Source organism: Hylaeus volcanicus, chromosome 7 (assembly GCF_026283585.1).
Source record: "Hylaeus volcanicus isolate JK05 chromosome 7, UHH_iyHylVolc1.0_haploid, whole genome shotgun sequence".
NCBI lineage: Eukaryota > Metazoa > Arthropoda > Insecta > Hymenoptera > Colletidae > Hylaeus > Hylaeus volcanicus.
In genome coordinates this window covers 18,427,040-18,451,672 of record NC_071982.1, presented here as the reverse complement: position 1 = coordinate 18,451,672, position 24,633 = coordinate 18,427,040, and the positions used below count along the sequence as shown (strand labels likewise).

Genomic DNA, 24,633 nt, shown 5'->3' with positions numbered 1-24,633 from the left:
TAAAATAACTGTGGATAAAAGAGAGGTTTCAGGTGTATAGTTGTTCGTTTGACTACGTGGTGTTTACGGCAGTCCTGTAAACGCACAAGCTGAAACGATTGGCTCGTGAGTTGCCATTTTGTGCGTGTATTTATGATCAATTCTATTTAAAACGTGCACGGTCGTCGAGTTTCAGTGAATTCTTGTTAAATCGTGGTTGTCTCTAAATGATACGAGTATGAAACAGTTCTTTCTAGTGTGTGATAAAGTGGCTTTTGTGTCATGTTGAGGGTTAGTACCGGTTGCCGAGTAAACCGGTACATGTCTGAAAGGAAAGTTCGCGTCAAGTGCGAAAGATGTCACCACTGAAAAATCTGAGACAACTTCCGGTTTTTGGACAAAAACGGTAAGGGTCGTTTATTATTTTTTTATTTACGTTCATATCGGTAGATAATGATAACTATCATAGATAAATTACGTAAAGACCCATGGGCTGTTTATTCGTAGACGAGATATGATACATACGTATTTAGTGCTCAAGGCGAATCGGATAAGAACGTATATCCTATAGTACAGTACGAAGATCTGCAGCACGCTGTGTCTATTGTTTCCTCGATTACATAGGTATCTCGTTCGAGCATAAACGCAATTAAGCGCTTAGCGTCATCGTTAAAGTTCCATAATTGCATTCGCGTAAAAGGTATTACGTCTTTACTCTCAGCGACAAGCTATTTGTCTTGGAGACCAATTAACGCAGAACAACTTGCAAAATTATACTTGAAATTTCACACGAAACAGTTTTAATTAAATGTATTTTACGTGGTCGCATCGTAGAACATAAGTTTTCGATGTGCTCTTTATTCTCTTAAAGCTGAAAAGCTTTTACCAAATACATATTTGCTTTTGTCAGCACGAATCACGTAAAGGAAACATTGAATCGTTCTGCGAATATATTTAAACGCCAATCGGGTACTCTCTGGAGTGTAACGCAAACACGACCTAAATACGATTAAGGGCTAATGCTTCGACAGCGTTAAAGTTGATAGACTATTGGTCGATTGGATGGAACTAATAGAAAGATTAGGAAGGGTGTAAGGAAGAAAAGGTCTACGTTTCTATGCTTCCACTTCTGAAGTCGACGTAACCGAATATTTCGATAGAGATCATATCAGAAAAGGCATTAGCTACATAGAGATTTCGTTTGATTCCGTAGGTATTCTTAGACACATCGTGAAAAGTAGCTGGGTAGGCACTGGTAGCCGAATCGTAAGGGGTTCGAGCCTGGGGTGTATCCTAGCAACTCACCGAAGACTACCGCTAGAGGGTAGTCATTCAGTAACGTAACTATGGCTTTTAGTACCTGGTGCATCCACACCTTCGTTATTTTCCGTTCATTGACGATCGAATCTACTCTTCACTGTTATTGTTCTCTGCTGATTAAATATTTATCTCAAATTCCGAACATGTAAAGTTGACTATGGCTAGCGTTTACGCTCAGTCGTTTGAAACCTCGAGCTCGTCTTACGTTGTCGCGCTTTGCGGCGACACTCTTTGGTAATAAGTTATTGGAGTAAAAGAGAGGTCGAGTAACCACGTAGACACAAGTACCCGAGAGTTAACGGCTATATTGAATTTCTCTTTGCGTAACAACCTTGTCAGGCTTTTAGCGAAGCTAACAGGAGAGAAGCACCGACAAGACGGAAGGATAGCGAAGGGCAAAGGACGAAGAGAAGGAGCTCGGGTTCATTTCCGAGTGCATGTGTATGCGCGCGCTTGTATACATGGCATTACCGAAACGAGCGGTAGAGGAAAAGGGGGGGGGGGGGCGAGCAGAAGGGTGGAAGCGAGTCGAGGAGCTAGGGCTCAAGGAAGATGGCGTTACATATCGAGGTAAAATGTATGACAGGCTGTAAAGAAAAGAACGAAGGTAGAAAAGACTCGTAGAATATTTGACAATAAATACACGAAAGAATTGATAGATAGAGTGCAGAGAGTATAATACGAAGAGGGTTGAGAGTAGAAAGAAAGTTAAGAAATACGGAGATACTTTGCTATCGATAGGAAAAGTACATAAGGAGAATATAAGAGAAGTTCGCACGCATAGCGTTTTAAATGTACCAATTAAAGTTGGTTGGGGAAATATGAAAAATTGAAAACTGATCTCGAGTAGAATGTCGACGAATCGTGTTCGTGTAGCGGTAAAAAAAAAAGGAAAGCGAGGCGAAAAAGAAAAAGAAAAGAAGTTGTAACGATTAGGTGTTACGGTTGGCGTGTCCGGTGACGTTACGGTGAAACGGTCGATGCTGATACTGACAGCGTGGAGAACTTTGTTACGTACATACAAGGGGTTGCATATTCTCTGACTTTCTCGCACGTCTTTTGCACCCCTCAACTTCCAGTCATTGAGTAAACCGGCTATGTGGCTGGTTTCGACCAGGCATGAGCAAGTTTCTCATCTGAAATTTTTTATTCTATATTTCTCGACATTTGAAAAAGTTAATACAATTAATTGAAACAAAATTACAATTTTTATTCGTCGTCTGTTATTCGAATAAAATTTGTCCACCTCTGGTTCCGATTTCAGCTTTGGCTTTCGCAGATATTGGCACACACAGGTATACTGTGTCCCAGCTCTCGCTGGCCAACATCAGAGAATACCACCAAACGATCCCTTTCATCTCGTTCCGTTCTGTTCCATTCTACTCCGAATAGTTCGTAGACACCGACGGTAAATAGATTCGTGTTAGTTTACTCATCTTGAAAATCCAGCTGCCTCGGCCTACAGAGTGGCATACAATGTTTATCGTCGGAGCTCTGATATCGCAACACCATTGAAAATTATATTCCGACTCGTTTGCGTCCCCTTTTATTTCCCCTGGCAGTTACTAAATATACGTATATCGCAGTCAAAATTTAACCCCTCCGATTTTTTGTGTTTCCCGATTATTCGTTCCGAGTGCCAATCTTTGTTTCAAACGCGCGGAGAACCTAACCTTAAAAAGTAGCATCCAAAATTGCCAGCTTTTCATAGCCTCTCCACAATTACGCATAAAGAGAAGTGATACGCGACGAGTAGGTAAACATAAGAAATGTTGGAAAGGAAACCGAAAGTGGCGTGACGAGAGAGATAGATAAGGAACATTTGCGAGGGGCGTTCTGGTGCAAGAAAGGAGGACGTTAAGTACATTTCGGACGTTTGTATGGAGCAATTAGTGTTTACAAAAGGGGTAGGTGCGGTAGGAAGCGAGTTTGAACCCAGGGGGAAATTCAGTCCGAGCAACGGGAACGAGAGTACGAAATCGGTGCGGGAAGGTAGATGAAAGATAGAAACGAAACACGAGGGGAGAGAACCGAGTGAAAAGAGAGTCGAGCAAGGGGGTTGACGAGACCACATGCTGCGAATACTCTTCTCCTCGCCTACTGTCCCCCATCCCCTACACCCTTCTCCTCCCCTACAGCTTTTCGCGGCCAGTATTATATAGTCCTCTTCCGACGCCCCTCTGACGCTACCCGAGCGCCCCGCTAGCGCCAAAACGTGACGAGATTTTTTACCGAGATGTTCTTTTTTTCCTCGTCTTCGTCTTCTTTTTCTCCTGTTTCAGGAACGCTTCGAACCCTCTTCTCTTGTCTTTTACCATCGGGCCCCCGAGGCAGGTTATTTTTGCATTGGTAATTTGTCGGTTAAGTAGGAGTGAAACCTTTATAGAGTTACCTTAAAATCTTCTATTTCTTTCACAGCATAGCTATCCCCCTTGAATGGGGAGAATCACATTAGAAGGCTAAGTATTACTCAAACATTTCTGTAAAAAATTAAGTAATTTTTTTGTATAAAAAAAAAAAAAAAAAAATCGAAGAACATTTAATATTCAGCCTCCTAATTCGCCCCTGAAGTCTACCGAGATTGCCCCGCAGGCACTGAAACACTTCCCCAGAAAAGATCAACCCGTTCTCAGAATATTACGTAGATAATACCCTCTTATCACCCCTTAGCCCGCAAAGCTTCGAATTTTCGCTACTCGGAACCGGAAAAAGTTTCTGGACCACATCTCTAAACGGATATGGGAGACTCCAAAAAGTAAGCGACCCGTGCCTCTCTCGATTTCTGAGAGGTCGTTGTTTTTCACGGTTCATCGACGGTGGTTGAGCTCGAAAGCGAAACTCGAAGGAGCGGGGACAAAATACATTTTGCTTCGGGTAACGCGTAACGAGGTTCGATCGCGTGGCGTTGGCTGCAAATCGAATCGAAGCAAGTTCGAGCCGAGTTTCGAAGAGACTGAATCTTTTAAGCGCGAACATCCGTATAGAGAGAAACCACGCTAGGCAATAGCATCCGCGAGGATCGACAAGACCACGCCCATCCGGATATCGATTCGTTGACAGCGGTGCTTTTCGCTCGCGCTTCGAGATGTACGAAACTCGTAACCAACATCGTAATCGTCTCTGATTGTATCCGCCGCTTCCTTCGATTCTGTTTCTGCTTCATCGTGAAAGGATATCCGTAGAAAGAAGGCACAGTCCCCACACGAGACAAGGAGCTTAAGGGAGGAAGCGAGGTGAAAAAGGGTGGGTGGATAACTTGTATTCGAAAAGTCATTGTATAATATACGAGCCTCGTACTTTTATCTGATAATTCTGCGAGGGTCGTTTGATAATTAATCAAACTAAAAATGTTGCTCTTAAGTGGGGATTCCAATAATTCACGTAGCAAGTTTCCTAATAACCCGTTCTTGACAAGCATAACAAAATGTACCGTTCTTACATTATAAATAAGGAAATGGATTTTCTTTGACTCTGTAAAAGAACGAATGGCCCCGTTAAAACGGATGGAAGCGATATTTTCTTTGATCGTGGATATTTGCAAGGCGGAAAGAGCGAGCAGCGGAGATTAAATTTCGCGATGGAAAGGAGAGAGGAAAGTGGACAAAGTGCCGGGGGAAAGCAAGGGAATCGGGAGAACGGAAGGAAATAGAAGCTGATAAGGGACGAGGCGAAGATGAAGAGACGTCAAGGACTCGGGGGAGACTCGACTTGACTCGACTCGAGTACGTGAGGATGGGTGTCGTTCCATCGAGGGGTGTTTCGTATCGACCGTTATTCGGCTCCGCCTATTTCGGAGTACCAGCGCCACGCGATTTCTCGCTCTTGTTTCCTTCGAAAGTTCACAGAATGCAAACATCAACGATGTAACCTGCCGCTCCGCGAAACGCGTTTACGTTTGATAGGAACTATGTATGTTGATACGCGGTGAACCGCTGGTTTCATCGCATCCCTCGATAACCGACGATATCATCCCCGGAACGATCTTCGATGCCTATTATGCACAGTCGAATCGAGCGTAATTTACTAATTGCATTACTCGATAATCACTCGGTTAATTAATTTTCAACAATTTCGTATTCAAATCTCTTCGCGTAGATACACGTTTCCATATTTGACTCCATCTTCTTGGATGTAATAGGCGTGGATAGTACGATAGTTATATCCAATACAATAAACAGTAATTATTTCTAAATACGAGCCCAGAATGGCATAAACTGCTTCTCATTGCGTTATTCCTCGCGCGTTTTAACAATCGCCTTCTGATCTTCCCGTCGCGTTCACCGTATTAGCATACGTCGTACGCGTTGTGTTGCTTTCCTCGTCGCGAACTCGCCATAAATTAGCCACGATCTTGCGATTCGAGCATACAGCATTATACGCGTGATGTACACGACTGTATCGCGAGTGGAAGGAAATGGTACGCAACCGAAGACGGGGGAGGGAAGAGTGGGTTGATTGATAGCACGGTGAGAAGAAAAGGGACACGTGGAGTACGCAGTGAAACGATGCGACGCGAGATTTGAAAAACACCGCAAGTACGGATGTATTTCCCTTATTTACGTTGTTGTTTACTACTTGTCGACGGAGTGAAAGCAAGTCGAGCATTTCACTTTTATTAGCGAATAGTCCGTACGAAATGGCGTGCCGTACGAAAAATAACATTATTTTCCTGGCCTGTAATTCCATGAATTCGCCCCGTTTGTCTTCTTATTAGCGAATGAATGCGTTTGACGTTGAACGAGGGAGCGTTTCAACGATGCGAAACGATAATTGAGGGTGAACGACTCTCGCGCCCCGATACTTGCGATACCCAGCACGGTGTGAAGTTTCATAAGACTGTCGGTCAAACGAGAAAATAAATAATTCATTCCCGTGGTTGTATCGGCAATCTCGCGTAAACGGTGCGGCTACGAGAACTGTCTCTTCATAAAAATTCACTCGTTTTTATACTGAACGTCCAATTTGTTTTCTTACGATTGCCGATAGCAAAACATGGACTTGTTTGGTAATAGGAGAAACTACGTGTTAATAGCGCGTAATACATAAATGTGCAATAAAGGCGTATAAAATAAAAAGATAGAAACAGGGATGCACTATTAGAATATTTTACCGATTCGCCAACGATTTACCGGTATTTTATTGAAAATTAAAGTGCCATCCTGTCGCAAATATATGTCGAATAGGATCGATGCACCGTAAAAGAGGCGCTGACATTTGCTCCGCAGTGCTTGAGACGCGTATTATGTCTGCAACGGTGTTCAAAAGACGGATAACACATAAATACATACGTAGGTAGCATGTACCGTGATAAAAAGTTTCCTCCGTTCCGTCATTTACATTTAGGCAGGGTTCTCGTTTGAATAGAAAATCGACTTTATCGATTATGTGTATGTATCTATCTTGGCGTCCTCTATGACTAATATCCTTCAATTTTTTAATAATTGCAATTACCCGTATACAAAATTTGAATTTCCTTTCAAAACACACGTTTCTAAAAATGACTCATTTTTTCACCCAAGCCAGAAGCCTCCTATAACTCCACCGTGATAATACGTAATAACGTATAATAACATCGAAAATGAGGCACAAATACATATTCCGTTTTTCCTTTGGTTAGATTAGATAAGACGCGTAAAATCGATTCCCATGTTACAGGTACATATAGTAATCGTTATATCGATATCAGTTTGCATTGCGTCATCCGAACAAGGAACAGACAAAAGTGGGAAGAATTAGTATGGGGAACACAATGAATTTTAGTAGGATCGGGTTACGTAAAAGTGGAGTCGAAATTAATTTTGACGTTGGTCTTGACTCGAGCCTTTAAAGGATCAAGCCCCACTAAAACTATTATTAATGTGACGGGGAAACTGTTACGTCCATTTGCTCTTAACCACGAACCACGTCGTACGGTTCATTATGGGAACTAAGAATTGTCGAGGAGAAAGAGATGGTGCTTGAGCAGAGCCATACACGCGCTCGCTCGTGTTCCGTATGCGAAAGAGAAAGACAAAACGAAGGGGGAACGGAAGAATGAAGTAAGGGGCGAAGTGGCACTAGTGCTGGGGGAAGAGGAAGGTTGTGACGAGGAAAGATAATGGGAAGAAAAGAGTAGGAGCAACAGAGTGACGAAGGGAAACAAAAATGTTCTGTATCGGGCTCGGATGGGGTCTAGGGGAATATACGTTACGAAACTGTCAATGATCACAGTCAACGTGTATACGGTACTAAATCGTCTATTTACGGTATACGCGCTAATGGTAATGCGTCACGTTGTTAGAGACGTTTCAAGTAATATCGAATCGAAACGTAACGATGAAAACGATGAAAACGAGCAACGACGGACGTTTCTATGGAATCGACGAGACATCGAAATTTTCGATAGAACGACATTGCTGCAACGCAAGCGGCAGTCTTAAGCGGGTTTAATTTCGTTTTCTTCGTTGAACTCGTGTACCCGAGTGTCATTTGTCAGCGACAAATGCTCGTGTCCGCCGCTGGTGTAGCTCGCCATAACAACGTGTAAGAGACGATAGACGGGGCGAGTATAAGAGAGCAGAATGGAGGGTGGAACATAATAGAGAGGCAGAAAGAGAAAAACAGAGAAGAGTTTTGTTTCGATGTATGTTCATACATACGGTGATGCCCGCAAGCAGGGCTGCTTCTGCTTTCGACGAGGAAAAGTAGGGGGAGGAGATGGTCGAGGTGAGGAGGGTCTTCAGCTCCTTCGGGCTCCTTCGTGCTCCTTCGTACTTCTCCAAGCTCCTTCGGCTTCTTTTCTTCTTTCCGGGTTTTGCCACGCTCACCGTGACACCACACGGCCTTCGGTAGAAGACGACGGAGGACGCCTGTGCAGAACCCTCGCCCTGCTTCTAACGGTTGCCCAACACCGGAAACCACAAACAAGGGCCCCTATCCTATTTTTCATTTGTTCCTGCTTCAATCGTTTTTATTCTTCTCGTCGCCTCGTTAACGTTTACAGGTGTTCGTATCTGATAGGAAACCCGGTATAACATCGTATTTTCGATGTTTAAAGTATTCTTATGCATCCTATAGGAGTAATCATGTAACGATACTTTAATGTGCATATCAGTGATGGGCAAAACCCTAGGGTTCGAATAAATTTGAAGTTTGCTGATATGTTTGTCTTGTTCCCTTTTTTTGACTATTTTCCAAAGAAGGAAACGAGACAAACATATCGGCAAACCTCAGATTTATTCAAAGTCTAGGGTTTTGCCCATCTCTGGTGCATATACGAGTACGTTTGAATCTAACAATAAGACGTAGACACTGTATACTCGCTATCGTAAATGAAATATATAGGTTAGAGTGTTTACAGAATGAATGGATCGAGTAGCATCGAAGCAATTCCATGCTCTTTTCTGTCTAATAAATCTCGCCCAACGCGATAAGCCGTTTGATCGATGACGACGGTGTTTCTACGACGCTGAAAATAATTTTGAAATGACCGTCGTAGGGAACAGTGTGGCGACTGGAGCGACAGTACGGTCCTGCACGAAGTTCTCCGAGCACAGTCGAGAACGGCCGAACTTGGTGGAGGCCCGTAGCCATGTGTTGCGGTCTGCCGTGAGTGCTTTCTGACAAGGGAGGTGCGGTGTCTGCGTTTTTTCTTTACTCGTCACAGACTAGAATACTGCGATTTTTCGTGCAGCCCGACGAGCTAAGCGTGGCCAAAGTGTCGTGGGATCGCGTCGACGAGACTCGGGTGTGCCTGAACGCGAGCAAAGTTCGACATTTGGTAAAGAAAGTGTGTGTATTTCTCGCGGCGTCGGCCGAACGAGACGACGAAGAAGGAGCTGCTGCCTCGTCTCTCGATGTGTACACGAGTCTACGGTCGAGGTGTCTCTGTGAGAGTGCGCGATCGAAACGTACAGCACCGATCCGGACCAGTTAAACACCGGTAGGACGTACGCAGTACGCCAAGTCCGAAACAGAGCCATCGAGTGGAAACGATGAAAGAGAGAGTGCGCATGATAATCGTATCCTCGATAGCTGCCGGATAGAGACGCGCAGGGTGCTGCGTGCGAACATCTTTCTCATTCTCGCTGTGTCTCTCTCCCTCGCTCCTTCTCACGTACCTTTTCCATCCTTCTGTTCGCGTCTTTCTCGATACCTCTGCCTCTGGCTTGCGTGTGTATGCGTGTCTGTGTCGGGACGAGCGACGCGAGCAAACGAACAAACGAACGAGTGCGCACGGGCATGCTCGTTCCTGTGTTGGTACTAGCATCATCCCGTTCCGTCGTGTTTTGTATATTCCGCTCGTACCGAGTGTCGCCTGGACGTATCGGGATTATCGTGAATACGCCTCGTTAATTACGCGTCGCGAGCTTCGTGAATTTGCGAGGACGATATCGTTCGTTTCCCGTGCGGCTATTGGATCTATCAGGAGCTCGGATCTCATTCCTCGTTGCTCGCGTTCAGAGGGAACTCGGACAGTGTACGCGTTACACTTCGTACTCCGTAAAGGTGCCGCGGTACCCGTTCCTATGTTGTGCACTCGCGATTGCCCAGTGCGACGAAAAGTGTGATGTGCCTCGCGATTAGCCCGCGTTGAAGTATAAAGCGGATCTCAAAGATAAAGTACAACGCCGTAGGAAGGAGAAGGATGTGGTGTGCGCGATGTGGGAAAGAGACAGAAAGGTGAAATGAGAGAGTGAGAGTGAAGGTGGGCAAGCAGCTTAACCACACCGAAAAAGAAGAAATACAACGTCGCGCGCAGATAATCGACTCGTATATCCGATCGAATCTATGGGATGTATGGTGTTGCAAGGTGTATTTAAATGCTCGTTCGTTCTTCCGCGAGTATAGTGCGTGCGCATACATATGAACGTGCGAACAGAGTCGTGAGGTGAATTATGCGGCGTGTCGCGAGGCACTCGACATCCCCAGAGAATTGGTCATCTTTCTTGGAACTTGGATTACTTTACAGGATACGCTACCGTGGATGAACCCGTGCATACGCCCGATGAACGGATACCATCGATAGAAGGGGAAATACTTTGAGGAACGCTGGATTCGGTCGGCGTGTGTACTTCTAGTCGCTGATACGCGCGCACAATGGTAAGGAGCTCGTACTTCCGTCGAACAACACTTTTCGTGCGTGGTTGCGTGGTGTGTTCGCGCGGGATCGTGTGCACGCTCGTGTCGTACACATACATGCCCATCACTTGACCATGCATGGACGCAGCGCCTTAGCGTACTTATACCCCGAGTGTGTGCGCTTCAGCTCGCCTCGCCTCGCGTCGCCTCGCCTCGCCTCGTTTCGCCTCGCCTCGCCTCGTCTCTCCTAACCCCGAGTCTCGCGAGCAAAAGCGAAGCCGGTACGCGATGTACGTGTCGCGCCACACATTCTCGCGCTCGGTTGTAGCTATCTGCTGCCTGTCTTCTTTGGAACTGGTATCGTGTACATATTTCGCAGTATGATGCGCGCATTACTTCTACGCGCCATTTACGCTTCGACTGCTCGTATTTCGTATCGTTTTTGCGTGGCTCGATACGATGAACATTTTTTTTTAAAGCCTCTGATATGATCGAATACGATTCACCTCGGCTTTGTGCTTCCCTAGAAGTTTTTTTTTTTTTCCCAAACTCGTTCTTTTCGTGCTACAATGGGAGACCGTTCTCGACTCGTTCGCACAGAGATAGACAACGATTCTCGTCCAGATAAAACATCGCGAGAATACTAGATAAATAATTTTAATTTTGTTCGATAAAAAATACAATCAAAATTTCGCTCAGTTTTAGTTGAAGACAGAAAACCACGCTTGTCCACGCCAGGATATTTTAACGAGCGATTAGCAGAGTGTAACACGATGCGCAGTTTTGTGCTCGAATATGGTATTCATCGCCACAGGGAGGCATCCCGTTTCACGAACGACACTACGTCGTTTCGGATTCGCTCTTGCTCACCTCTGCAACGTATAGTTTCCAGAAAATTATTTAATGTATTTGACGATTTCGAACGTTTAGAGGTATTATCGTCACGCGGAATCGAAAAGTTCGTTTACAATGGCGGTTTTGTTAGACATAATAGCTGAAAAGGTCGATGCGTACGATACGCGTATCTTTTCAAACCGGTATGTCTGCTGGCGTTACTACTCACCTCGTCAATTCTCTTTAGCTCGATTATACGACGAGTCAGAGTTACAATAAGGAAGATTAAGCAGTTTTAAACAAGCACTGTTAGTCATTTTTACTTTGTCTCTTTCACAGTGTTTATTCAAGTTGACTAATATTCCTCCTCATTTATATACATACAAGCCACTCTAAGAATAAAAATGTGACATCGTTTACGTTGATTTTTCATCTTTGATGGAACATACGATATGTCCGGGCTATCTAACATCGCTTGTAAACCGGTTATAACTCGACGTGGTCATTACTTTATTAACGTACGCATAGGAAATTAAGTTCGCCTATAAATTTTCTCCTTTTTTTTTAGTACAGTCTAATTCAATTTAGTTTACAAATTAAATTAAACGGTCGAACGATGTTGGCAAACGAAATAAAAATTACTTTGCCATATTTAATTAAAAAGACAGTTTGCCGACATTCGTTTCGCTACAAGAGTTCCCGAAAGGAGGCTATAATGGAGGATATTTGATTCAACGGCCGTTACATTTCGCTCAAAGGTTGCAAACTATTTCACGGCTCTCTCACCGCGGAAACGTTTGATACGTCGAATTTCGTCCCAACATACATACGTGTATTTACGTAACACGACTGGAGGCCGTTATAATGGTTACAGAGCGTCATCGTTTAATACTTGCGCCTCTCTACATCGCGTTCTATGATCGCGTAGAATCGATTGTAGATTCTCGGATAGATACGCCCGAAGCTTTAGGCTTATAGAGCACAGGCCAGTAGCACACCGTTAAATCCCAGCCGTATGACAGTATATTTTAGCGACAAACAGTTTGGTTTTCCAGCAAAACGATATAATTTCAATTAATTAACGAGATTGACATTAAACGAGAACGTTTTGCCCGGAAGTGGCAAACAGGCGTGTACATTACGCATATGTATATGGACTGTAGGTATACATACGTACACGGTGCGATACGATCGCTATTGTCGGTTTATAACCGAGAGAGCGGTGAGTGAACCCAAACGATCCTCGTGGAGAGTAATTAGCGGTCGTCGTCGGTGGGGCGGTAACGTTGCCGACCTCGAGGTGTCATTAACGAGCGGTTTAAACGGTCGCTCTTCTCGAGAGAATGAGAAATCGATCCTCGATCGATTCATCTCGATTGCCCCTCGTATCTTCGACTTTCTTTTCCACTTACCACTCTTTCGAGCTGTATTTCATCCTTCCTTTAACGCGCACGCATCGTCCTTCCACCTATGGCTCGTCGATCGATTGTCTCTGGTGCTTGTAAACTCGAATAAGACATGTTCGGTCGCCGTTCGTCATGAATAAATGATGATTGATCGATGGATAAATAAATTCAAGTATTTCGAATTGAATATCTGTTCAAAGTCCATACAAAGGGATCATTTCTATAAACGTTATTAGTAGAAATAAATGTGTAACGTTATCTGCATCATTAGTGGAGTATTTTTTTATTTTATTTTTACGTCTTAATTGCACTGTAACGAAAATGAGGTACAAGAAAACGGAAAGAGAAAACGGAATACAATGCCACTGGTGAATGGGCGAGGTTCACCGTGGGCTGTTTTATAACCTAACCCTAAATAAACATCTCTCATTGTTCCATGTACCGTTGATACTACCCAACACTATTCATTCCCATTTCAGTCATAACTTCCTTCAGTGAGCTGTTGTGGATAACGTTACGTTTTGTCTTTTCACTCCTTCAGACAAGTCTTTAGTGCAGTATACGGAGTGTCCGCCCGAAAATGAATACACTGTTGTCTTTTTTTTTTCTTTTGTAATTTAAATACCGTTAGTTTTGGGAACACTCTGTATATGGTTGAACGTTCCTAACGTTACTTCATATTCTCAACATTTCCGACTTTCCTGTTTTCCCGACGTGTTTTCTTTCTGGCATTTTATCTAACACAGATACCTTCGAAGCAACAAATTATTTCGTTGCGCAAACGGTCGAGTCATAATTACAGAAATACAGTTTGTTTTAATTAGCGAGGCCGCCGCGTACATTATTCTAATCTAGAATTGATTAAACGGCCGACTTTAGACGCACGTTCATCGAGCGACCGTCGTGTTTGCAACGATAACCCTTGTACGATAAAATCGTCTCCCCGTAGCATTGGTAAATTATTATTGTCGCTTCCATTACAGGCGTCATTAGTATTGTCCCCCGGTTGGCACGATACGCTGGTTACGTGACGTTAAATTGTAAGAATTTTTTTTATGCAATTTCATCGCGAATACTTTTCGTTAACTGAAATGTGCTTATTATCGTCAGTCGGATAAACACTTGGAACTTAAAGCGCTGTAAATTAATAATACATGAGAAACCTATTTGCAAACATAGTTACTCCTAGAGGGCTTGTCTAAATTCACGTTTATGTAAGTTGCATAATAGAGGAATTAGAAGAATATTAGTTGTGTATAGATTACATACTTCCGTATTGTAAGGTAAAACCATTAGCATTGATAACACTTGGTAAATACACTCGTATCGATAATCATGCAAATTTATTTCTCTTGTCCGGTATTTCCTTGGTTGTAAACATGGAGTAACGTACTTGTTTCAAAGGTGAAGACAACGTCGTATAAGTCTGTTTATGGTCAGTGTATAAGTAATTATTTCTACGCAATTATGTAATATAAGGGGAAGTTTTTCAACTTTATTAAAACCAATATATTTATGTCCAAAACGTCGACAACGTCTCTTATTAATCATCCGTTATTTCTACACAATTTCATTCTCCTTTGTTTGCCTACCTCGTTCGACTAGAACCCGAGCGACGTACGAGCCAAGTTGACTATCAAATTTGTACAAAAGTCACGTACATGTAACATACATTCGTTAGAATTCAAGGTAGAAAATGCTATAACAAACGGCTCGGTCGTTAAAGGTGGTCGCTAGAAGTTACGCTTTTGGTTAAGACTGTACTCTACTGGATGAACTACGGAAGGGTATCGGGCATAGAACGTATTGTCCAGAGTTACAGGATGCTTGGTCATTTTAATGCAATGATAAAGAACGTAACTTTCCTTTCCGATGAAAAAAGTTTGATCTTTTGCCAATTTACTTCCGTTGGCAGTTTTTCTCGCGGTATACACGCGGTACTATTGCACGGACAGATGTACAGTTAAAGCGAATCACGGCCAATACTTTCCCGGGGCAGGAATGTCGAGTCTACGGGCAAGCACAAAATGGCTGCCAGCAGGAGCGATCGACCGTGCGTGCGTGCGAGCGAGCAAGCGAGTTAGGCGATGTTGTTTCTTCCTCTCTCCCTGTTCCTCTCACGGTTTCTTCCTACATTCACATATGCACGCGCATTATCTCTATCTCTCTCCAGCTGGCTTCTCCGTCTCTCTCACTCTCTCGCACACACTCGACCGTGTACATTCGGTCATGCTGTCCCTTTCCTTTTCCCTTTAACCATATAATATCTTTTTCCGTTCAAATTGCAGTATAACCTTCCTGTTTCTCTTGCTCGCTCCCTTCTTTTTTTTTCGTTTTTTTTCCTCGTGTATCTGCCTATCTTCCCATCGAGCTGTCCTTTTCTCGCGCATTAGCACGGTCACGCAGGTATCGCGTCTGTTGAAGCTTGTTTCTCTTGTTCGCAGTTTCACTGTCGGAATCGCTGGAACTGCTTTGATTCGTTTCCGCCTTTTTCGCCTCTAAAACGCAGTTATGTCCCTTGTTCATTATTCCTAACCATAGGATAAAGATTCATCGTACCGACAGTCCGTCGTCTCTCTTTTACCAATGCAAAGTAACTTGACTCTCGGAGGACTTCTGGGCTCTCGATTAACCTCGCGTATTTACGTATTATTTACAGTCTCGTTAACTATCATTTCAGCACGTGCATCGTTCTGTTACGTTAAAAAAGAGGAAAACGAGTAATATGAACGTTACTATGTGTGTTACTATTTAGCATTCTCGAGTATCGCGGTAAATACCATTTAGATTTTTTTTTTTTTTTTTCTCTAACCTCCAACGTTAAATTTCTTATAAATGAATAGTTTTAAACATCCCGCTTGAGTTAGCTTTGTCCGACGTACGGTTCGGACACCGTAATGGAATTACGTGGGCCATTTACAGAAAGGAGTGATTAAAAACATGGCCATTACCCGAAGGGCGCAAAGAATAGGGTAGCAGGAGCGAACAACAGCAGCGTTGACCGACTCGTAGAACGAAGGGTACGTCGCGTAGCATGGCACGACATCGATGCCACTGAAACTTGTATAGGCGTGCTGGCTGCTGCACCAACACGGTCGCTCGTGGCTCTCGCAACGTTCCACGATCACCGCATACGTACTAATTGTGCGCCGTAACCAGCCAAGCTACATTGTCTGGCATTATGTGTACATGACGTACTCACCACTCTCTCGGATGAATGTGCATAGTTTTTCGAAAGTTTGCAAACGCGCATCGGACCAATTTGTTAATCCTGTCGTTTATTTCCTGCTCTGCCTTGTGTCTTTCGTTCGCTCGACTGCGCGTACGCTGTGCAACACAACACGTTGCATAGCGGGGCTATAAAACTTGTTAAAAATAAGGGGGGAAATTTTGCATATTAGCAAGTTACGCGTTATCCGTCAAATGTCGGTGAAGATCAAAGAAACTTGGGAAAACATTATTGCATAATATAGTAACAATCGGTCCAAACCAGCGTGAAGCGGTTTTAAAACAGATACCATCTTTCGCGTGCTGGCAGTCTTTTTGAAATCTGTTTATTCAAAAATTGCCAGGTTCCGAACAGTTTTTATGCGATTCTTATGCAAACAGTAAAGGAGACGTAATAAATATACATGGTTTTCTCTGTCCCAATGACCTTCTTGGATGCTTCTCTTAGGTTTAACATGCAGGTAGGTCGTCACTCCAGTTTAGGTGAAACCTTGGACCGAAATACATTTCGTTTTACTGGTTCACTAAATATTGCCGTATCCTAGAGATTAGAACATCACTATTATGTATAGTATACGTACTACATAAAGCAATTATAAAAACATACAATTAGAAAAATAGATTTTTTTTTTGATACGACATATCATAAATCAAGAATGTTAGATTTATTTCAGTATGAATTACCAGGGTGTCATCATCGAACGCATTTATCGGCCGAGAAAAACAAGCATCCGTTGTTTTTCTCTGCGAGAGTATAATTGCTACAAATCGGCTGTCAAATGAGATTAATGCGTCGACCAACCGTGCTCGCACCAGTGCACGAGAAACGATGTATATTAGCTTCGACTAAACGATTCAATAATATGTTAATAACCTAACAATCTTCGCTAGATAGCTTTTCGAATTGGTACTATGTCGATACATATTAAACAAATAATATGCGTTGAACACTTATGTGTAGATTCGCTTGAGTGAAGCTTGTTAGTACATAATTGAGATAAAAAATTGATTGCGAAATCTTTTTAATGATAGGAAAGGCACAAAATACACGCGAGATTGGCTACGTGTAATAATGTAAAAACTTAAACATGTAATTTGCTTCTGACGCTACATTGTCCGCAATAGGAACTCGCGGTGAAGTTGCATTGCATTTTTTACTCCGTCGTACAAAGAAATGATTACCCGCGACGACTGCGTCGGGATTCTCTTGTCCTTTGAGAGAATGTTTAACGTGGAATTTTGTATTCGGAATTGTAACAAGGTTACATAGACACAGCTAAATTGTCAAGGAAGAAACCTTTGTCGAGATAGATAATGATAGAAATTTTAAGAAAATTGTAATTTTATAATTTTTCAAGAGTTTATACCGTGGAGAATAGATCCTATTCTTTCGTGATTATCACTGTCGAGCATCGATCGTAACTGTCGATAAGAAAAGTGCTTGCGTTGCAAATAAAATGCAATTAAAACGATAAGGACACGTATTCTTCGGTAAACTCAATAAACTCGAAGCATTCGTCTATGTATCGTACTGTTTGTGTCATAACTGACAATGTGTCCCTCTTATATAAGGTAGTTTCGTTTGAAACGATAAGAATGACTCAAGTGTGTCGGATTCCCAAGTCAAGTTTGTGTACATTTGATGATTAATACATGAGTTGATAAATTCGACGAAACAATATTTAACGACAAACGCGAGACAGCTGAAATTATATTCACTAAATAGTCGGCCACGTTTACATAGTCTTTACGCATACCGATGAATAATAAATGCATAGTTTGACGGAATGTATTCTCGATCTCCGAGTGAAAAACTTGGTCTTGCATTTCATTTTTTTTTTTTTTTTTTTATTTTTATGATCCTAATGATTGGTTACGACTTAATCTCTCCTCTGTAAACCGATACTATCGGGAGAAAGGGATCCCCTGTGACAAAAACGACAGAACAGCAGGTCTCAAGGTTTTAAACTGCGAGGGCAATATGGTGACGGGAAGTCCAAAAGACTTCCCCTGCGCGAATACAAAGAATAGAAAGCGAATGGGGCAAAATGACGAAAGTAGAAGCTAGAGGCGAAGGTAGCAGAGGAAGATAAAGTATCCGAGGGAAAAGAAACGACGAGAGAAACGGTGAGACTGAAAACAGAAAAAGAAAGAAAGAGATCGGGACTGTAAAGAGGGTTGGAGAAGTATATGGAGGTACAATAGAGCCAATGCAGAGGAGACGGGAGGCGAAAGACTTTGCTCGAAGAAAAGGCAGGTAGACTCTCCGAGCCTATAAAACCCCACAGACCTAACACAGATGGAATCTACCAATACAGTTCGCCATGAGCGTCGAATCGTCAACCCATATTTACGGTACACCGTTCTGTTGCGCCAACTACCAGCAGGTGTCGACCATTTAATGTCAGGTCGAAATTTGCGTACATGCATATACATGATTGCTGGTCACTTGGTCATGAACATGCGTTTCGAATGTATTTGACACAAAAACCAGTACCCGTCAACTTATCAATCGAATAAAATTGAACACGAAGTTAGACACAATCTAGAAGTACGCGAGAATGGTGTTCGGTAATGCTTTCGATAAGCGTTTATTATTTTTTTAGGTCGGCGTTGTTGTCTCCAAGATAACCTTTTCCATCGGTGAAATAGTCAAAAAGAAAAAACGACGTCTATATCAATCCTTCGTAGAACGTTGTTCAGTGTCAACGAAAAAGAAAAAGTTTCGAAGCTAAGGGGGACGGGTAGAACGCTGTCGGTTCCCTGAGAGATTACGCCAGTGGCCGGTCGTATTGGCGAGCTTGTCGAGTTCGAAAGCGGCGAAGGGGTATAGAGGGGGGCAGATGATGCCTCGGTAAACGCCGAGCGCTCGAGAGCCCACATCGATGCAGCGTTCAGCCATTTACTAGAGAATGCTATCGAGGACTGGCATTAATTTATATTGCCGCTGTTCCGAATGCGTAACAAAGCGTGCTCGTAGCTCGTGCTCAATCCCGTTCCAGTTTCGAGCCATTCCAGGCCGCGCGCTCGACATTCACCGAATATAATATATTTACCACAAGGAAAAATTGTTTTCACAATATCGGAACCCGTTTCGGCCTGGAGATCTCTACTTTTTCGAACCCCTACGCCCCTTCCGCCTCTCTCTGCAGGAAAACCTATTTTCTAGGTTATATACAGTCGTTAACGCGATCTCTCCTCTCAATGTACACAATATCGACGCATGCGTCGCACAGTGCAACACGAAAACTGTCTATCCGATACAGGGCATCCCAACTTTCGACACCTAGCTTGTAGCTTGTTTGTCATGTAGTTTCGTGAGGTACCAACAAAGACCCAACTGGTTCTGACGCATATGGTAAATTCTTAATATGCCGACCTTTTTGAACGTAGATATATGTTGCTAATATCTTCAATTTATTTTCGAATAAAATCCCGTTTACCAGTGGTTAAGAGACCCTGGTCGACCCTATGCTGTCCTCGACTCTTCTGAATTCTCTCTGTTCTCTTTATGAGCAGTACTCTTTCTTTCTCTCGTTCGACGCAACAATCGTCACTCGCGTGATTCCTTTGCCACACAAAGAATTCGTCCATATGCTCTGCGAATACAGGGTGTCCCAAAAATGTTGGAGGTCCTTGAAAGGGGTGGTTCGGGAGGTGATTTGAAACAATTTTTTCCTTTGCAAAAATGTCGGATGGGGCTTCGTTAAGTAGATATTAATAAAAAAAACCCGACCAATCAGAGCACGCGGATACCGTTGGAGCGGCCGCGGTAGCGAAGGTTACGAGCTAAGCGGCCGCGTTCAATGTCCTTCGATGCACGTCGAGTCGCTTGTTCGCGTACGAGAGCGGCTACCTTGCGCGTAGCCATCGCTATCGCGGCCGCTCCACCGGCATCCTCGCGCTCTGATTGGTCAGTGTTTTCCGTTAATATCTCCTCAACGAAGCCTCGGACAACAATTTCGCTACGGAAAAAGTTGTTTCAAATCACCCCCTGAACCACCCTTTTCAAGGATCTCCAACATTTTTGGGACACCCTGTATAGTTCATTCGTATCAATCATATCGTTCTTTCGGTAACTGAAATTCTAATTCTTATTGAATGACTAACAAGTAAGGAGTTTAACTCTTATTGATCGTTCGAGTTTTTTTATCTAGATAAGAATGTTGTTCGTATCTGTTAAAGGTAACCATGATTAATGGCGTATAGACTGTAATAATGGAGCATATGATCGGCAATGCGTCGTATGGGCGAGGTAGAAAAACGCGAAATCGTTCACGAGCAAGAAATTGGAAACGATTTTTCACCAGGCTATTAACGGTAGTGATGTATCGTTTATTTACATTGCGCCTTATGTCTCGCCATTGACAGATCATACGCGCACATCGTGTAACGTTCTCAGATACTGTTGGAAAACTGGTTTATTACATAAACGTAGTAACTTCAAAGCTCCTTTCTAACTGATTATAAGGTATTGCTTCACCGTGTTTGTCTTCTTTATTGCATATCTAAACGCTGTGATTATCTTCACAGGAGGTTAGACGAACCACGAATCGATTTTTAACTAGGGGAATCTATTTTACACAAGTTTGATCATAATTAGTGTTAATCAAAGTATCATAAAATCTCCAATTTGTAATACTTATTTTTCCAGTTTTTCTTCGTTCATACTAGTTTTATACGGATTACTTCCTCGTATAAAACGGCGTTTTTCCTCCTAGAAAGAAGTCGAACGGGAATACATACATACATTTGTACTCGGAATTTCAGATACGCGCACGCCCAGCTCCACAAACTTTCGCGTTTTCTTTCAATCTCCCGTTTTGCGCTTCCACGAATACATATTCCACTCAAAGCCAGAGAAAATGAAACCGCGTTCCGTTTCCAGCTGCAGAAAAACACCGGTGAACTTGTTACTCGCGTATTTCGTATATTTACCAATTTATCTTGTTTTTCTGCATACCTTCGACGCACAATGCGCTCCTTATACGCGTATAATAATGATAAATACCATCGCGCGTAGGTACTTTCACGGTAACGGAATTCCTGTACGTTTTTAGGCGTGCACGCTTGTTTCACTCGATCGGCCGATTTAATCCAACATCGCAGCACGCATGTGTACGTATTCGCGCTTATCGTTATCGCATTCAGTTAAGAGTACACTTATTTTCTTCTTTACTGAAATTCCATACGGCGATCGAAACGACGATTTGCATTTTTCACGACTCGCAAGAAAACGTACGCGCTATCGTCGAATTAACCTCTTCGGACCTGTTGTGTACATTATAAACTGTAATGTACGTAGACATTAAGATTATTTTTTACCAAAAAGCTGATTACGCATCTTAAAATAATAAATGTCACATACAACCATGAACGATCTCGATATTTTGACAAAAAACGTTGCCAGTAATCTGTTACTTGTGCAATACAGGGCATGAGAGAGCGATTTTTTTTTATAAAACTTTCATTTATCATATAAAGTGTGCTTCAGATGGACCATAAAAGTAATGTACAATAAAATTCGACGAATAAAAACTGTTTTGCATACAAGACAGAAAACAGTTCTGTTTGTTGAGATATTGTCAAGCACGAAATGCCGAGTATCTTTTTTTTTTTTTATATACTTGAAAAAAATCAAGACTAAAAAGGTTAAGCCAATCGATAAATGAATATCCGGTTTTTGTCGCTCGTGGGACTTTCCTTTGGAAGTTTGTCTGTGAAAATGAGAAGAATCGATACAGTCGATTACCGTATTCCCGGAAATTAAACGCAAAGCAAATCGACACGGCTGTTGATTGTGACGCAAGGATTTCAATACAATCGCAACTCGTAAATAAATTTCAAATCATTCGACGAAACAGCATTTTGTTCCGATCTCGCGACAAGATGGTAGAGGTAGGTCAAGGTTCTTTTCGTTACCAGAGATTTGCATTCAATTCCTACCGATGGAGCAGATGCTAGCCGACGGTAGCGGTAACGCGGTTTTTAGAGAACGATTAGGAACCAAATTACGACATCGAGGTGATGTAATGTATCGATATCGATATATTGGAAGCGCGCGAATGAAAGGACGCTGTGAAGTCACATGAGATAAGAATCGTACATTGTCGCCATTAAAACACATTCCATGTGGTTCGTAGTAGTGCAAAGATCGATAAAACAATCGTCGAGTGTATGTATCATGAAAAAAATGGTTCCAAACAGATTCGTTATGTCCAAGAATAGCTGTGCACAAGTATGCCGTGTACAAAGTTGGGAAGATTGCGTTTACCGACCGTTGTTTCGACGGAGCGTGATTGGCAGACGATCATATAGTGGTAATCCGTGGTGAATAGAGAGAATGGCGGTAGCAGGAACATTGGGGTGGGGGTGGCGGCGACTGGTGGTGAACAAGGGGAAGCTTAGGCGAAAAGGAAGGGGAAGCGGTCTGCTCAGTAAGCGGTGAACTGCCGAAGTCAGTGTAAGGTCGCGAGCACACGCTAACTCGGCCGACGATTTCTTGGTTAACACGGTCTTGTTGCAATTTAGTTCGCAAAATCGAAGAAAAAACTCTCCTAGGCCCATGGCAGCCTCGATGTAACGTATAGTGACGCGGTGTTGTATTTGTCGTCGTTGTTGCCGTCGTTGTTGTCGGTATTGGAATCATTGTTAGTGTAACCGCTGCCATCGTCGAATAACTACGCTGATTTTCTTCCCTCCACTGTGCTTTCAAGCAACGTGACCAGCGAAAGACACAAACACGGACTACTACTTTGTTTATCACACCCAAGGACGGCTCTGTCCATTGTTCAGTGCCACGGAACAGCGACGCTTCGGTACTGATTCGTCTTTTCGCTTCTGTTCCTATTTTCGTTTACGTTTCGTCAAAAGATTTTCGATTAGCAGTCTGTTTGGACCGGAAGATACGCAAGTGTGTCATAGCGCTAATACACGTGATCTGTGCTTGTGCGCTTTCGTAAATCAACGCGTCTTTGTACACGCGTAATTGCGTTGCGTGGGCGCGTGTTCCTCGAATGTGTGCTCGTGTTTGTGCTGGTTCTCTTTCGCGCGCGTCAGCCTCGTGAGTGAAATCGCCGGCAGGGAGCCCTGGAGTATTTATCGACCTGCACGAGGTATTGCGACTACGTTCTAGCTACTGTTACAAGACTGTCCCGTTACTGTTCGTCGCGTTGGTAAATTGAGGCGCGTTTCCTACTCCCGAACGAACTAACGAGTCGCGAAAAAATTCTACCTTTCCAATACAAACATACGTTTCACGCTTTTCATCTTCTTTAATGGTTGCTCTCAAACCTGCTCTATTTATCAACGGGGAACGACGGGACATTATATTCAGTATTTTTTATCTTGACAGCATTAGTGTTCGTCGATATTTATTCTATCTATTAGAACAGTTTTTTAATTAATGCGATCGATTTTTAAGGGATCACGTGAATTTAACGATCGTTTCGCGGTGAAGTATCTAATCTCTACGCGCGAACAAGTAATTTGGAGCGGCTTTGCGTTATAAATCATTAATTCCGAATTGATCCACTGTCGTGTTCAATTTTGTCTTTGTGCTTGTATTTACCCAGTGGATATCGCTGGATCGTTATCGCCGCGTTATCGCGACGAATATCAAGCGAATCGTTGGTTAACGCGATCGTTGAAATCTTACAATTTTTCAAACAGCTTTTAGCATTTCTGGAAAAGGTTCTGCTGGTATTAGTTGCTCGAAACCAGTGATTTACCCAGACAGCGCGGATATTACAACGATATTTTTCAGTTAGACCTGGAAAACCGTTTTAGAAGCGCGAAAATAATTGTATGCCATTATTTACCAGTGCATATTTCCGTACACAACATTTACATTTTTACAGCTCATTTACGATATACAATCAGTCCCATAAGTATTCGTACACTCTACTGAAGAAATTTACCTAAATTAAATGGTAGATTTTATGTTTCCAAATAAATGCGTCGTTATAAGTATGTATTAGGTTGTCCCAAAAGTTTCTTTCGTGAGTTGTATTCAATTATTTTCTGTGGCAGTGTTTATATAAATAGACAATCTAATTTCTTAGACATTGACGCTGTAAACAGTAATGAAGCGAAATGAATCGCTCACACAATTCAGTAATGTAACATAAAATATAAAATATTGTGTATTAATTAATTATTAATAAAACGAAAGAAAAATTTAAAAAAGAATCCTTTCGACTATGAAGATTTTAATTGGACGAACAAGAACTTGTCCAAAGTAACCGTTTTTAAAATAAGGCGTCGGGGCCACGTTGCTTCCGTTATGAATCACTGGGCTTGTCGAAAGATCACCAACGCCGAAGCAATTTCGGGTTCGACCGCTTGGTTTCGAGGCACGTAGACTCAACACGCGATAGGATCGTCACGCGCGCGGTGTCATTGCCTGATCATGAGAAAATAGTCGAACGGCATAGTATATCCGTAATTGACCATCAAGTAGCTACACACATATATATACGAACGGACACGCACCGATTCCATGGGCGATGCGACTCATGGACAGTAGGCGTTTCCAGCGTCGTTATAAATCAGAGCTAAACACGCTAATTATATCGGGACGTAGACTCGGCCAACTGAACACAGTGATTCGCCAGGGGTAGCCAGTGGCTCTCAATCCGCGGACCCGTTATCATTTCCGTTTCGGTTCGTTGCCCACGTACAAACCGCGTTTCACGGTTTGAGCTCGGTTTCGATAACGTGTTCGCGACTTTTTGCGAGAAAAAATTATTCGATAACACCCACCAGAGCCGACGGTTTCGTTTCGACGGTTCTCTATTTTCTCTAC

General features: G+C 42.8%; 1 protein-coding gene and 1 long non-coding RNA gene across 4 annotated transcripts in view; one reads left to right on the top strand and one right to left on the bottom strand.

The window, feature by feature from the left end:
- Window positions 1-109: 109 nt before the first annotated feature.
- LOC128879350 (zinc finger protein 608) overlaps window positions 110-24,633 on the top strand; it is a 48,829-nt gene continuing 24,305 nt past the window's right edge. Inside the window, exon 1 of one of the 3 annotated variants that reach the window (XM_054128413.1) lies at window positions 110-385. The gene's annotated coding sequence lies outside the window, so the exon portion shown is untranslated. Of the gene's footprint in view, window positions 386-8,935; window positions 10,381-21,993; window positions 22,943-24,633 lie in introns of those variants that run through there. The other 2 variants (XM_054128412.1, XM_054128414.1) reach the window with 2 other exon arrangements.
- Window positions 471-8,200, bottom strand: LOC128879368 (uncharacterized). The gene is made up of 3 exons (XR_008457614.1): window positions 7,938-8,200; window positions 2,504-2,758; window positions 471-2,435 (listed from the first exon to the last, which is right to left on the bottom strand). It is a non-coding gene; the product is annotated as an uncharacterized LOC128879368 (long non-coding RNA).